Source organism: Xiphophorus hellerii, unplaced genomic scaffold (assembly GCF_003331165.1).
Source record: "Xiphophorus hellerii strain 12219 unplaced genomic scaffold, Xiphophorus_hellerii-4.1 PGA_scaffold_64__1_contigs__length_250000, whole genome shotgun sequence".
Taxonomy (NCBI): domain Eukaryota; kingdom Metazoa; phylum Chordata; class Actinopteri; order Cyprinodontiformes; family Poeciliidae; genus Xiphophorus; species Xiphophorus hellerii.
The window spans coordinates 121,219-136,531 of record NW_022587639.1 but is presented as its reverse complement, the minus strand read 5'-3'; the positions used below and the strand labels follow the sequence as shown (position 1 = coordinate 136,531).

Below are 15,313 nucleotides of genomic sequence, written 5' to 3'. Positions count from 1 at the left end.
AACTGTAGGTACATTGACACAGGTAAGTTCACCCCTACACACATCCGAGCTTTAACACTTGGTAATTTCATTAAGAACATTAGTTTAGTTAGAGAATTGTGGTATTATTATTATTATGCACCAAAACAGTACAAAACTAGAGCATCATAAAAAGGGAGTAGAGGGTAAGCGTGTGGTAATAGAAATAGCTCAAACCAGCACAGACGTGCCACTAGAACATTATGTCACGCCCTGCTGACATCACTGAAATTTCAAAAGCACAAACTGTTTTATGGCTTCAATAACATACATTACAATATATCATTACAGTCAAACTTTCAGCAGGTTTAGTAAGTAATTTGGTTCAAATGTCTTCAGACAACACATCTATACTATTTCTTCTGACAAAAAAACTAAAGCATGACCTTATCTTTGTTATAACACAGACAGAACTGATTGTGATAGATGCAAATGTTAGGTTTCCAAATGTGTCAGTGCTTATTAGTGTCCCTGTATCAGAGGGAGGACTTTGGCTCCTCCCTGCCCTAACTGTCCAACCAGTTCCTCCTGCGAGCTACATATGTGCAGACAGCTGTGTGATTTTATGATTTACAGTAAACCAAGACTAGAGTTAACAATCGCCATGTGCCCGCTGCAGGAACAGACGGAAGAACATGAGGGGAAGAGCCACTCGACTGTTCACAGAGCTGACGAGAAACACATGATTCTTCTTTCTAAAGGGATTAAACCACTCTACTGAGAGAGACGGTGAAGAGGACACCACACTTATTCTTTTTTTTTCCAAGTGGACAATAGAAATATTTCACAAAGAGAAAATAAAAGACTCTGGAAGACAAAAGAAGGTAATTTACACAGCTGAAGCTTTTTCCTGCCTGTTGAGCATAGGATTAAGAGAAAAAATTAAGGGCAAAGAGAGTATTATTTTTTGAAGATTTTAAACTGACAAGCAGGATCTAAACATGAACAGCAGCAGCAGCTGTGAGAAAAATGATGACTTCAAGTACCCTCTATACAGCGTGGTCTTCAGCCTGGTGTTTGCAGTGGGGACTTTTATTCAACGTAATAGCGGCGTACATCTTTCTTTGTACACTGAAAGTACGGAATGAGACCACCACATACATGATGAACCTTGTGGTCTCGGACACCCTCTTCGTCCTAAGCCTGCCTTTCGGATTGTTTTACTTCATCAAACGAAACTGGATGTTTGGCGGCGTCCTCTGCAAGATTTCCGTTTCCCTGTTCTATACCAACATGTACGGCAGCATCCTCTTCCTCACCTGCATCAGCATGGACCGCTTTCTAGCCATTGTGCACCCATTCCGATCCCAGAGGATCCGCACAAAGAGGAACGCCAAGCTGGCCTGCTTAGGGGTATGGGTAGTGGTTCTCTCTGGTAGTATACCCATTGGGCTATACCTGGACACCACCTCAGAAGCAACACCAATTCTAACGACTCAAAATTCTGCTTCGAGAACTACTCGAAAATCAGTGGAAGACTGAGCTGTCGAGGTGGTGGTTTTTATTGAGACCGTGGGTTTCATCCTACCACTGATGCTCAACATATTTTGCTCGGTGATGGTGTTACGGACGCTGAAGAATCCTCACACAATCAGCCGCGGGGGGGAGCCTCAACAAGGCGAAGGTCTTGAGGATGGTCATCGTGCATCTGCTCATATTCTGCTTCTGTTTCATTCCGTACAACGTTAATCTCATCTTCTACGCGATGGTGCGCACCAAAGTCTTACAGGGGTGCAATGCAGAGGATGTGGTCAGAACTATCTACCCCATAGCTCTCTGCATAGCAGTGACCAACTGCTGCTTTGATCCAGTTGTTTACTACTTCACTTCAGAGACAATTCAAAGCTCCTTCAAGCGAAAGTCGACAGTTTGGTATCACGGGACCAGACTATTTCACAAACTGCAAACAGACAGCTCACAAACCAGTTCAAATACGGCAATCACGAGGGCACCATCAACGGGCATCAGATCCAAAATAAACGAGTCGACTGTTTGATGACAGCTATACTGTTAATATGAGCAGTAACCCAACAAGTAGAGTTGGTATTGTAAAACTTGAATTGAAGCACAGTGACTTTGAAGTCCAAACAAATATAGTAATAAGGAGGTTACTCTAAACAGAATACACCAGACTTTAGACTGAGATTAAGGATGATGATCCCTAGGAAGCAATAAAACAGAAGAACGGTGTGTTGCAACTTTTTATATAACAGCTTATACCTGGGAAATGGGTGTGTAAATGACCAATTTACATGCTCTAAATAATTGTCGCACATGTGATGTTGTGTCTGTAATTTTATTTATAAGAGCTGAACCAGAATTATTGCTCTTTTGATGTATGTGTATGACATTTGTAGTCATTTGTGTATTCTGTAGTCACATTAAGCCCAATGTGAACCTTACAACGTAGCATGCTTCGTAATGAATTACAAATTGAGTAAATAAAACAACTTCTATTTTATTTAAGATTCGAGTTGAACTTGATTTTTTAACTGAATAAGGTGGTGTAAAGTGAGCATATTTGTCTTACTGGTTAATACCACGTTGTGTATCGAGGGTCCAAACATAACAGTTCTAGTGAAAATCCCATACTTTTGCAGACCAATTGCAATTACAGAAGAGTATGATTAATTTATGGCAGTCACAGCCAGGCTTCATAACAGAACTTGCAAAACTACAGGCTAAGATGATACATTAAAACTTTCAGACAATGGAACAAAAATATAAAATCAGGAAACATCTAGTCTTTTCATATTTTTTTTCTATACCCAGAAATTGTTGAAATTTAAATTCACATTCTCTATGTGCAGTTAGAGTTTAGCCACAACAGTGCCAATGATTCTGAAGAAACATTTCAGGCGCGGCCTTTGGCTGAAGCCTTTACAAACAATGTGAACATGATTAATTTGGACCTGCCCAATTACACTTCCAGATGGCCATATAGAAAGGACCTTAAATATCTTAAATATGTCACATTAAAATGTTCTTAGCTTGGATTTAATTCAGCGTGTGGGGGTGTGCATGAATGTGTAAATGGCTGAATGTAGTGTGAAGTGCTTTGGGGCCGCCTGCCAATGAAACCATGGCTCTTTTCAAACAAAATACCGTGGAGCTTGTGAAATATTTGCTCCACCTTGTGCAGGTTTGCACAGCAAGACTGAGCATTACTGCATTTTTTTGTTGAACGGCTTGGCCTGAGGGTCTATGCAAACAAGAATAGACTCATCGTCTCCAGTGACAGAGAAACCAAAGCATGCGAGCCAAAGCATGCCTCCTGAGGTGAAAATGTTCACAAAACACAGTGAGGAAGGAAGCAGCTGTGCCATAAGTATTTAGAGTGAAATATAGGTTTCAATGAAATCTGTGATATATATAGATATATATACATATATATACAGTATATACATATATATACTGTATATATATATATATATAGAAATTTAGATATAGATATCTATCTTATCTATCTTTATCTGTTTATAGATAAATTTAGATTTAGATATTTATATCTTGCCCATATATATGAGAGAGATATCTATATCCATGTCTACATATCAACATCTATATATCTACATCTCTCCCTATAAATATAGAGAGGGGTAGATTTATAGATATTTAGATTGATATCCTATGTAGATATATATAGATTTATATATTTATAGACAGAGAGACATATATATATACATATATACAGTATAGATATATATCTATACTTTATATAGATATATATCTATACTATATATAGATATATATCTATACTATATATAGATATATATCTATACTATATATGTATATATCTATACTATATATGTATATATGAGAGAGAGATTTATATATGTTTAGAGAGACATATCTCTCTACTCTTTATACAGAGACATGTATATCTATATATATATATATATATATATATATCTCATATATATATACATATATCTACATATCTATATTATTATATATATCTATATATATATATAGATATATATATAGATATCTATAGTATCTATCATATATATATAGATAGATATATATATATATATATATACATATATATATATATAGAGAGAGAGAGAGAGTTATCTATCTTTATCTATTTATATAGATAAATTTAGATTTAGATATTTATATCTTGCCCAGAAAGATAAATAGTTTTTAACATTTTTCCCAATTTGTATAGGTTTAGACTTCTAATAGGCTCTTTCTGTTGCACATTGTTTACATTTTTTTCCCCAAATCTCCCTTTAATTAATAAATGTGGTTGTCTTATTTTCTGTTTAGAATTAGAAATAAAATCTTACACTGGATGAACATGAGTACTGATGTTGTTGAACGTGGGGGAAGCCGGAGCACCCGGAGTGAACCCACACCTACACGGGGAGACGTTTCCCACCGTGCAGTCCTGGCTTTTTAATATTAAAATGTCCAATTAATAACAACAGTAGCTCTTTTTCCAATTATCGCCAATCACCCAACCCACACGTGGCCCCACCTCCCTTTCAAATCTAATATACTAGAGACGTAAAGTGATGTCTATGCTGGATGGACTTTACATCTGTCTTTGAAACTTGCGCAGAGATGTCGGAGATAAAGCCTTTTTGAGACGCTTCCACAGTGAAATCTTTTTTCTGGGGCTCTCTTCTTGTTCAGCGATATCGTTCTCTGAGCTGACTCTTCTGCTACTTGAGGTCTAATTCCTGAGATGTTGCTTGGATTACATCTTCTTTTACTGTAACCTTTATCTGTGGATTGGATGTACTCTGATTTTTCATTAGACCACTCTCCCCTTCTGTGGAAACTATGGGAACCTTACCTGTTACATCTCCTGAAACCTTGCCAGGTTTTGTCTGTATTTGCTCAAAAGCCGTCTGGGGGATCTCTGGTATTATTTCAAAATCAATTTTTGGTGTCTTAATGTTTTGGACTGTCTCTGTTGGGTTTATAATGGTTTCCAGTTCAGTTTTCGTTGCCATCTTTCTGTTTTTCTCACATTTAGATTTAATCAATGGCCTTGTCTCATCTGGCTGGTCCAAAATTTGTTGTGTTTCAGGGACCGTTTCGTCTTCCGTCACCTGCTGTTGTTTACCAATCACCGTTTCATTCGTATGAATCTGTTATGATGGTAACTGTTTGATCCCCAACTACTTCCTGTATTGAAACTTGTTCTGTGTTTTCTCCAGAAATTATTTCATTACTGACAGCTTTCAATGCAGAATCAGTTTTCATTGCTAATTTTCTCTTGTTCTTACGTTTTGATTTCTTTGATGACCTTTTCTTCTCTTCATTATCCCCATTTTGCTGTGTTTCGGAGATGATTAGCTCTGCTGAGATTTGCTGGGGGCTAGAGATAACTGTTTCAATCATATCAATGTCATTTATGATGGCAACTGTCTGATCCCCAACAGTTTCTGGTACAGAAACTTTCTTCTTGTTCAATGTTTTTTCCAGAAATGTTTTCTTTATTGAGGGTCTCCAGCTCAGAGGCAGCCTTTCTCTTGTTCTTATGTTTAGATTTCTTTATTGGCTTTTTCTCATCATGATGGTCCCCATTTTGTTGGGTCTCAGAGACCGTTGCTTCTTTGATTGCCTGCTCAAGTTTAGCAATGACTGTTTCAATCATATGAATCTCATTTTTGAGTATAGCTTTCTGATCCTCAACCGTTCCTGGTATGGAAACTTCTAGTTGTTCACTGTTTTCTCCAGATACTTTATCAAGTGTTGAGGGTCTCCGGACTCAGAGGCTGCTTTTATTGCTGACTTTCTCTTGTTCTTACATTTAGGTTGCTTTGATGGCTTTTTCTCATCTTGCTGGTCAACATTTTTTTGTGCTGTGGAGACCGATTCTTCTTCAATGATCTGCTGTGGTTTACCAGTCACTGCTTCATTTCTATCAATCTCTATTACGATGGTAGCTGTCTGATCTCCAACTATTTCTGGTATCGAAACTTCTTGTTCACTTTTTTCTCCAGAAATGTTTTCATTACTGATAGCTTTCAAATCAGAGGCTGCTCTCATTGCTGGCTTTCTCTTGTTCTTACGGTTAGATTTCTTCTTTTTCTCATCTTGCTGGTTCCCATTTTGTTGGGTCTCAGAGACCATTTCTTTTTCAGTGATCTGCTGTACTTTAGAGATCACTGTTTCTTCTGTATGAATCTCGTTTTTAATGGTGCCTGTCTGATCCTCAACTGTTTCTGGTATAGAAACTTCTAGTTGTTCATTGTTTTCTCCAGATACTTTATAATTATTGAGGGTCTCCAGCTCAGAGGCAGCTCTCATTGTTTGACTTTCTCTTGTTCCTACGGTCAGATTTCTTTGACGGCTTTTTCTCATCTTGATGGTCCCCATTTTGTTGAATTTTAGAGACCGTCTCTTCTTCGATCGCTTCCTGTGGTTTCCCAATTTCATTTGCGTGAATATCATTTGTGCTGGTAGCTGTCTGATCCCCAATTACTTCTGGTACTGAAATGTCTTGTTTCTCACTGTTTGCTCCAGAAACCTTTTCATTACCGAGGGCCTCCTGTTCAGAGGCAGCTTTCATTAGTGACTCTCTCCTGTTCTTACCTGTAAATCCCTTGAAAAGCTTGGTCTGCTGATCCTGATTCCCATTCATTTGTGTTTCAGACGGCTGTTTTCTTAGCAATAAAAAGAGCTCAGTCTGCGTTGAAATTGTTTTGATAATCTGGTTTGAATTGAGATCTGGTTTCCAACACATCCATCTCAGTTTGAGTTGAAATCGTGTGACGGACTGGTTTTAATTGATAGCTGTTTTCTTGTACATCCATCTCCGTTGTATTGAAGCAGATTGATAACTGACTGCTTTCTGCTTTGGGGTGTCTTGGTAATCGGTCTGAGTTTGAACAGAAACCATTGATTTGTTGCTTTGTTTTCTTTCTGAGAGTCTTTTCCTCATCAGATCTTTCTGCTGTTTAAGTTTAGCGTTTTAGTTTCTGATTTATATTGAACATCTCCTCAAGCTGATTCATTAAGTATTTCTGTACTTCTATATATTCCAATTCAGACTCCTTAGATTTGACAAGACACGTACACTTTGCCTGACTTGTGTCTTCAGAAGAGTGGGGCAAATTCTGAATTTCAGGTAAACACTCTAGTTGAAGATTTTCTGCTGTTAGATTATCAAGAACCTCAGTTTAAACTCTCTGTTTGGATGATGTCCTTGGGCTTAACCGTAGATGGATATTTCTCCCCTTTTTGATCGAGCGTCTCCTGCGGTGTGAAGATGGATTCCTTTTTGGTGGCTATCTGTGTTGTAGAAATCACTGTCTTCTCGGAGTAACTTTCCTTTTTCAAGGAAGCTGGCTTCATCATGTTCTGGTGCTGGTATTGAAACATTTTGTTTTTCAATATTCTCAGCTAAAAAACTTACATCTATGAGAGGTTCTGACTTGGGGAGCATCTTCCAAAATGTCTTATTTCCGGTGCTGGGCAAAGTTGCCTGATCATTTTGTTTTTCCGGCAGAGGACCATTATTGATGTCATTGTTTTCAGTAAAAAATGTAAGATCTATGCAAGCATCTGACTCTGGGAAAGATTTCCATAACAGTGGAGTCTTCTTGATGCGCTTCGTCTTCGATGTTTGTTTCTTCTCTTTTTGATCCACTTCCTTCTGGGATTTGGAGATGGATTTCTTTTCGCCGACCAGCTGTGTTGTAGAAATCACAGGTTCCTCTTCGCAAGTCTCCTTCTTTAAGGAATCTTCCTGATCACCTTCTTCTTTAGGCAGAGAAGTGTCCTGCTTTATAACATCTTCAGCACCAGACTTAGAGGGCTGTTCCTTCTCTGGAATCTCCTGCAGCACGGATTCCTGTTTGGTATCCAGTGAAACATCTTCCATTCCAGTACTTTCAGCTGAAATCTTTAGATCAGCAGGGGCATGTTTCTCTAACCAGATTTGAAATGGTATCATTTTCTTCCTGTTGCGCCTTGTCCTTGGTGGCTGTTCCTTAGACTTAGAGGGCTGTTCCTTCTCTGCTATATCTATTGTCTCCTGCACTCCAGCGGTGGAATCTTCTTCACTGACCAGTGAATTGTTCTGCTTTTCAATATTCTCTGCAGAAATCGCCTGGTCAACGGGGACGTGTTCCTCCGACCGGGTTTTAAATGGTACCTGGTTCTTCTCATTGGACTCACTCTCTGGTGTCGGTCTGTCCTCTTTTTGATCCACTGTCTCCTGTAATTTGAAGATGGATTTGTTTTCGCCGACCAGCTGTGCTGTAGAAATCACAGGTTCCTCTTCGCAAATCTCCTTCTTTAAGGAATCTTCCTGATCACCTTCTTCTTTAGGCAGAGAAGTGTCCTGCTTTATAACATCTTCAGCGCCAGACCTAGAGGGCTGTTCCTTCTCTGGAATCTCCTGCAGCACGGATTCCTGTTTGGTATCCAGTGAAACATCTTCCATTCGAGTACTTTCAGCTGAAATCTTTAGATCAGCAGGGGCATGTTTCTCTAACCAGATTTGAAATGGTATCATTTTCTTCCTGTTGCGCCTTGTCCTTGGTGGCTGTTCCTTAGACTTAGAGGGCTGTTCCTTCTCTGCTATATCTATTGTCTTCTGCACTCCAGCGGTGGACTCTTCTTCACTGACCAGTGAATTGTTCTGCTTTTCAATATTCTCTGCAGAAATCGCCCGGTCAACGGGGACGTGTTCCTCCGACCGGGTTTTAAATGGTACCTGGTTCTTCTCATTGGACTCACTCTCTGGTGTCAGTCTGTCCTCTTTTTGATCTACTGTCTCCTGTGATTTGAAGATGGATTTCTTTTCACCCACCAGCTGTGTTGTAGAAATCACAGGTTCCTCTTCGCAAATCTCCTTCTTTAAGGAATCTTCCTGATCACCTTCTTCTTTAGGCAGAGAAGTGTCCTGCTTCATAACATCTTCAGCACCAGACTTAGAGGGCTGTTCCTTCTCTGGAATCTCCTGCAGTACGGGGATCGATTCCTGTTTGGTATCCAGTGAAACATCTTCCATTCCAGTAATTTCAGCTGAAATCTTTAGATCAGCAGGGGCATGTTTCTCTAACCAGATTTGAAATGGTATCATTTTCTTCCTGTTGCGCCTTGTCCTTGGTGGCTGTTCCTTAGACTTAGAGGGCTGTTCCTTCTCTGCTATATCTATTGTCTTCTGCACTCCAGCGGTGGACTCTTCTTCACTGACCAGTGAATTGTTCTGCTTTTCAATATTTCCTGCAGAAATTGCCTGGTCAACAGGGACGTGTTCCTCTGCCCAGGTTTTAAATGGTGCCTGGTTCTTCTCATTGGACTCACTCTCTGGTGTCGGTCTGTCCTCTTTTTGATCCACTGTCTCCTGTGATTTGGAGATGGATTTGTTTTCGCCGACCAGCTGTGTTGTAGAAATCACAGGTTCCTCTTCGCAAATCTCCTTCTTTAAGGAATCTTCCTGATCACCTTCTTCTTTAGGCAGAGAAGTGTCCTGCTTTATAACATTTTCAGCACCAGACTTAGAGGGCTGTTCCTTCTCTGGAATCTCCTGCAGTACGGGGATCGATTCCTGTTTGGTATCCAGTGAAACATCTTCCATTCCAGTACTTTCAGCTGAAATCTTTAGATCAGCAGGGGCATGTTTCTCTAACCAGATTTGAAATGGTATCATTTTAATCTTTTTGCGCCTTATCCTTGGTGGCTGTTCCTTAGACTTAGAGGGCTGCTCCTTCTCTGCTGTATCTATTGTCTCCTGCACTCTAGCTGTGGACTCTTCTTCACTGACCATTGAATTGTTCTGCTTTTCAATATTTCCTGCAGAAATCGCCTGGTCAACGGGGACGTGTTCCTCCGACCAGGTTTTAAATGGTACCTGGTTCTTCTCATTGGACTCACTCTCTGGTGTCGGTCTGTCCCCTTTTTGATCTACTGTCTCCTGTGCTTTGGCGATGGATTCATTTTCGATCACCACTGAAGCGTCCTGCTGTTTGATATTTTCAGCAGAAGTCTTCAGTTCCTCAGGTGCGTACTGCTCTAACCAGACTGCAAAGGACACCTTCTTCTTCTTGTTACGCTTGGGTGGCTTGGGTGGCTGTATTTCCCTTTCAACAATGTTGTTGAATGCAACCTCTTCAACTCTACTTTGGCTGGACTCCATTATAACCTTTGGTTGTTTTAGGTACTAAGCTAAAATCACTTGTCTATAAACTCAGTAAAGATTTCAAGTTAAACTTGCTGTCAATCTCCAAAGAAATGTGAACCAAACAAAGCTGAAATCTTACTGCGGACTGCTAAATAAATTCTCACGAGAAATGTATCAACAACGGCTGCTAAACGGCTGTGATGAAAGTAGATCGATGTGAGGAGTTTATATAATAGCTGGTGATGTCAGAATTCTGCCTTTGGAGTTATATTGTTATGTCACATTGTGATGTCACAGTTTCCTTCGATATTCAAAGTGGGCTTGTCTGATGGATTTTTTATTAACACGGCGGATGCGCGCGCAACGTGACTGCAGAAAGAGTCAGTGGGCTTTTAAACTGTCACTGGTTGCCATAGTTACCCCCATGTAGCAACCTAGGTTACTACAACTGTTTAAAATTGAGTGATAAAATAAGTTATGCTACCAAATTGATATTAGGAAAAGGAATACTGTATTTTACTGTATTTTCCTGCTTTTTCCTTGGTCCAATAGTGACACTTAATAGTCAACGTATGCTTTTATTTTGAAGAAAGGCTTATTCGTGTGTTTTGTGACATGCTGCACTTCCTGTTTGGGTCTAGCTGTTTTTTTTCTGACAGAAAGTTCTTTTGCTGTAGTTCAGGTGCAGGATTCATCTATCGAGTAAATTGTTTTAACTTTCCAACAAAAATCTGTTGTTTTATTATGATACAATATGTAACTGATATGTGGCTTAACTGATGCTAGTGAATAGAAAATAACGCCAAGTGACAATATGTGATCATTTTCCATGTGCTACAATATGTTCGATGCATTCAAGTGATGACTTTTAGAAATGTTCAGAAGTGACATTATGTCTAACACGTTCCTTAAGAAGTTATAAAATGACTTTCCCAAAATGTAAAAGTCTTTATATTGAAAGTGAAAAGATAGTAATGGTTGTATGTTTGCATAATTTAAGCAAAACCCGCACTGTGCTCACAGCAGGTTACGGGGACTGCAGCAGTCAGAATGACCAGCAGAGGGCAGAGTGACACCACACGAGTCCATGGATTGACGTGAGTGCCCTCCTCCATTCTGACTGAGTTCAGATGGGTTATGGATTTAAGCTCCGGATGTTTTGTACCATCGTTCTGCACTATAAAAATATCCATGCTGTATAAATCCTTGCTTACATTTTAAGCACATTAGTAAAGTATGACCAAAGGCTCAGAGGCAGAGCCTGAGCTCTGTTCATCCATGTTGTCACATAAGAAAGGGAAAAAACCTAAATGTTCTTTATTTATGATGGAACATCCTTATAGCCTATAATCTGGCTAATACCTGATTAAAAATAGTGATGTGGTCGATAATCACATTGGTTGCAATTTCCTTTAAAACTTTAAGATTTTTCTAAAAATTTTAATTTTTAAAAAAGTAAATGACCCCATTTTGGAAGAGTTTAGAGTCTTTAGAAAGCAAGAATTTGGCTAAAACTGAAAAATCATCACATTACTCAGCCCGGATTGTCACTGGAAAAAATGTAGAATATGCATGAAAATAATTTTCCAAATTAACTCTGATTTTAGACAGGATAGCACAGCGCTTGTGCTTCGAAATTGACAACAACCCAAACAGTTTCTTTTGCGACCTCTGACCTTCCAGAGCACATAATGCTGAGCCAAGACTAAACTTCTCCTCACTGGGAGGCCTCACTTTCATCCTGCTCATCCGTTTTCATCCAGTGTAGTAAAATATTTACTATCCACGCTCAGAAGTAGTGCATCCAATCTGGTGAGGTCGTAGCCAGCAACGATTTGGGGATTTGGGAGGGTACTTATCGTTTTCCTGCTGCTCCAAAAAAAAAAAGAAAACAAAAACAAAACAGCTAAATAATTTGTGTCTAACTAAAAATGGCATTTAATTAACTAAAATATTCTTAAAGACAATGTTTAAAGACGATGCAACGTGCGAAGGCCTCTGAGGTTTCTTAGAGAACAATTTACTGCACTACTTTGTGTTTCATTGCGAAAAATCCTAACAAAATAGGTAGAAATTTAAACGTGATGTGAATGAAAGTGGAAAACTGGATGCGTTTAGCCAGGTACTGTAAAATTGGTGCAGTTCTTTTAAGTCAGGAAGCAGTTAAATATGAAAACTGAGCCATGGCTCATCACTGCTGGCGACGGTATTTCCCATTTCGCGTGTGAACACGTGAGGAAGCGGTTGTTCCAAACGGCGTTGTGCTGCTTCATCTCATTACGACGCTCTGCCGGGAACAGATTTTCTTACCAACCTAATTAGTTCTGGTGACTTATGAAAAAAAGATTACGATGATCCGCTTACTGTGAATAGCTTTGTGATCCAAACCTGACAACAGTTAAATTGCTCCCCTGCAGCTCAGACGTAATGACGTTCTTTAATACAAGCTGACTCAGACGGTGAGACACAATCAGGAGAGAAATTAAAGTCCTCAATGAAATCCCATCAGGAATTGTTCGACTCTCTGGTCTATTTATGGCAGCGGCAGAAGGACTTTGACCAAGCGGAGTTTTAAGCTGTCCTAAAACAGATAATAGTAATAATTAAAAAAAAACACAATTATTTCAGCTGAAATCTTTGTCGTCAGTTTGTCGTGTGGTGCTGTGATGGTTCTGAAACAGGCGACAGACATCTCACCGTCAGACACGATCTGCATTCCTTTGACTGTTCTGCAAGCATGTCAGCTCCAAGTTCTCTGCTCTGAAAACTTCCAGACACCTACAGAGTGTCTGTACCTTAGATGTTATAAACACACGGATGAAACACACGGAGCAGTCTTGGATTACTCCATGGAAAAAAAAAAAAAACCCAAAAAACTTTAGAGCAACAAATGGAAAAGTCAGCTCTCTGCAAGCTACCTTCACTTTTTAGCCTCGCTTCTGTCGGTGACAAAGACAAACTATTCAGGTATCAAATCAGCTGAATTTCTTTTGTTCAGTGTCACTTTAAGAAAAACATTTTAACAATGGGGATTTTTTTTTTGTGCATGATTGGGATCCTGGGTGAGGATCATATGATTATGAAGCGCTGCTCCTCCCTCTGTGAAGAACTTCTCTAGATGAAGAACAAGCATGTTTCAACCAAAAATGCACCAGACGCAAACTCACTCCTATGATTTGTGCTAAAGTGAAACTTCCTGTTTGTACTCAAGTTTCACTTTTGTTTAAAAAAACACTCTGTTGATTTCATAAGTTTCATGTAGGGAAAAGTATTTCTTCTGTTTGAATTTGTTATTTTGGAGATACGTTATTTATTTGTATCTTTTTCCATTTTGTTTTCAAAACACTTCATAAATATTGTTTTTGTCCGATTCCATAATTTCTAAACATCAGATCAGATGTCCTGATCAGTTCGCCGGTAGCTGCGAAGCTTTACAGTGTTAGACTTATCTGAGTGGTTTCTTGGACAGATAGTTTTACTTAAGTAAGAATAGCAATGGTAATCTTACTTGAGTAAAAGTTTTGGCTGTCTGTGAAAAAAAAAAACAACAACAAAAAAACACAGCTGATCTGTAATCCAGTTGCAGTTAACTGTAAAGTTTGGTGAAAGGATTGAGAATCCATAAAATGGACTCAACAATAAAACATTGCTTCTCTAGCTGCTGCTGCGTGTAGCAACAGGAGCCGTTTTTAAACGGAGTTGTGGAAAGCAACGTGTATTCTTCTTCTTTTTTTTGAACGTTGTCATTTAAATGTTTTGTGAATTTTCGTATCGAAGGAGAATACTTTGAAAGCCAATAACCTGGACTTATTTGGGAGTATTAAAGACAAGCAAGCTGAATACCAAATACATATTTTCCTTCCACTTCACCATGTGCGCTACTTTGTGTTGGTCTGTCACATAAAGTCTGAATAGAATTGAAATCAATTTTGACGTTTTGCTGTTGTAACGAGGCTAAATGTTAAAAAATCTTCCCGAGTTATGAATGTTTTCGCAATGCAGTCTGCAAGATAATAAAAACTTCTCTGCAAATAAAAATGCGTCCCGTCAACAGAAACGACTGAAATGAATCAGAATTGCTTTTTTTTAGACTTTTGCAAATGTAGCAAAAACTGGATAAGAAACGTGGAACTTTGTCTGCCTGAACGGCTGCAATAAGAGGAACAAACAAAGTTATTCTACTGTGTGGGAAGCAACAGCATAAATATACATATTTATATTTAAAACGATAGCAGCGAGATTTCTTCCTCCTGCCACCTCTCTGTTGTTTGCTCCCATGTCCCACTTTGGTCGTCACTCATGATTCGGCTCAAATAAAATATCCTTCTTCTGTATTTGTACATCTGCTGGGCTCAATTAACACCCAATTTCAAGGTGTTAAATTATGAAGTCAAATTTCTTTCATATTTGATGTATAAAGCGTTTTTATAACCACTGACGTTAACATAGTTACTTGATTGTGATATGAAATAGCACTATGTGGCTATAGTTACACTATTTAAATGATACACTGGCTGTTGTAACATGACTAAATATCAGGAATCAATATTTATACAAGGCACTTTAAATGCCTCTTTACTCGGTTGCTTTCTCTATGAATTGATTTCTTTATTCAACAAGTGGCTGTCGGATGAGCCACTTGGATTTGGATGAGCAGATTCATCCAAATTTGATAATCCAATCCAATATTGATAATATTGATACCAAGTCAGTGTCAGCATTGGATCGATTCTACGGGGGTTAGATCGACACATTAGTTTCTGATTCCGTCTTGAAATGTGATCATTTTTCTGTACTCTAGTTCCTCAAATCTAGCTCAAAAACGATTTTTGTTTCGATTAGCTCTCAAGTGATCATTTATTTTTGCTCTAATTTTAGAAAAATATGCACACACACATTTGGTTAGTTTTTCTATCGTTTGTTATTCGTCATATTAAACTTTGTCCAAATTCTGTCCCAGGTTTAAAAAAAAAAAATAATTCAAAGGAAAAACCACCAAAACACCTGAGGGTCAGAGGCTTGATGATATACTAAGCCTAAATAATAAAAAGTCTCGATACTGATATCGGTAAACGTATCGATATCGGTGATACGGGCCTGCTTTACCTAAATTTAGCGCAGCATCGCACACCTCCAGTTGACGGTTTTCACAGACATTAAGCAGTTCTAAACAGAAACAACCAGACTCTTTGGGGACTGACG

General features: G+C 38.8%; 1 pseudogene; it reads left to right on the top strand.

The window, feature by feature from the left end:
• The first annotated feature begins 938 nt into the window (after positions 1-938).
• LOC116716535 (lysophosphatidic acid receptor 6-like) lies at positions 939-2,038 on the top strand (annotated as a pseudogene).
• The last annotated feature ends 13,275 nt before the right edge of the window (positions 2,039-15,313 follow it).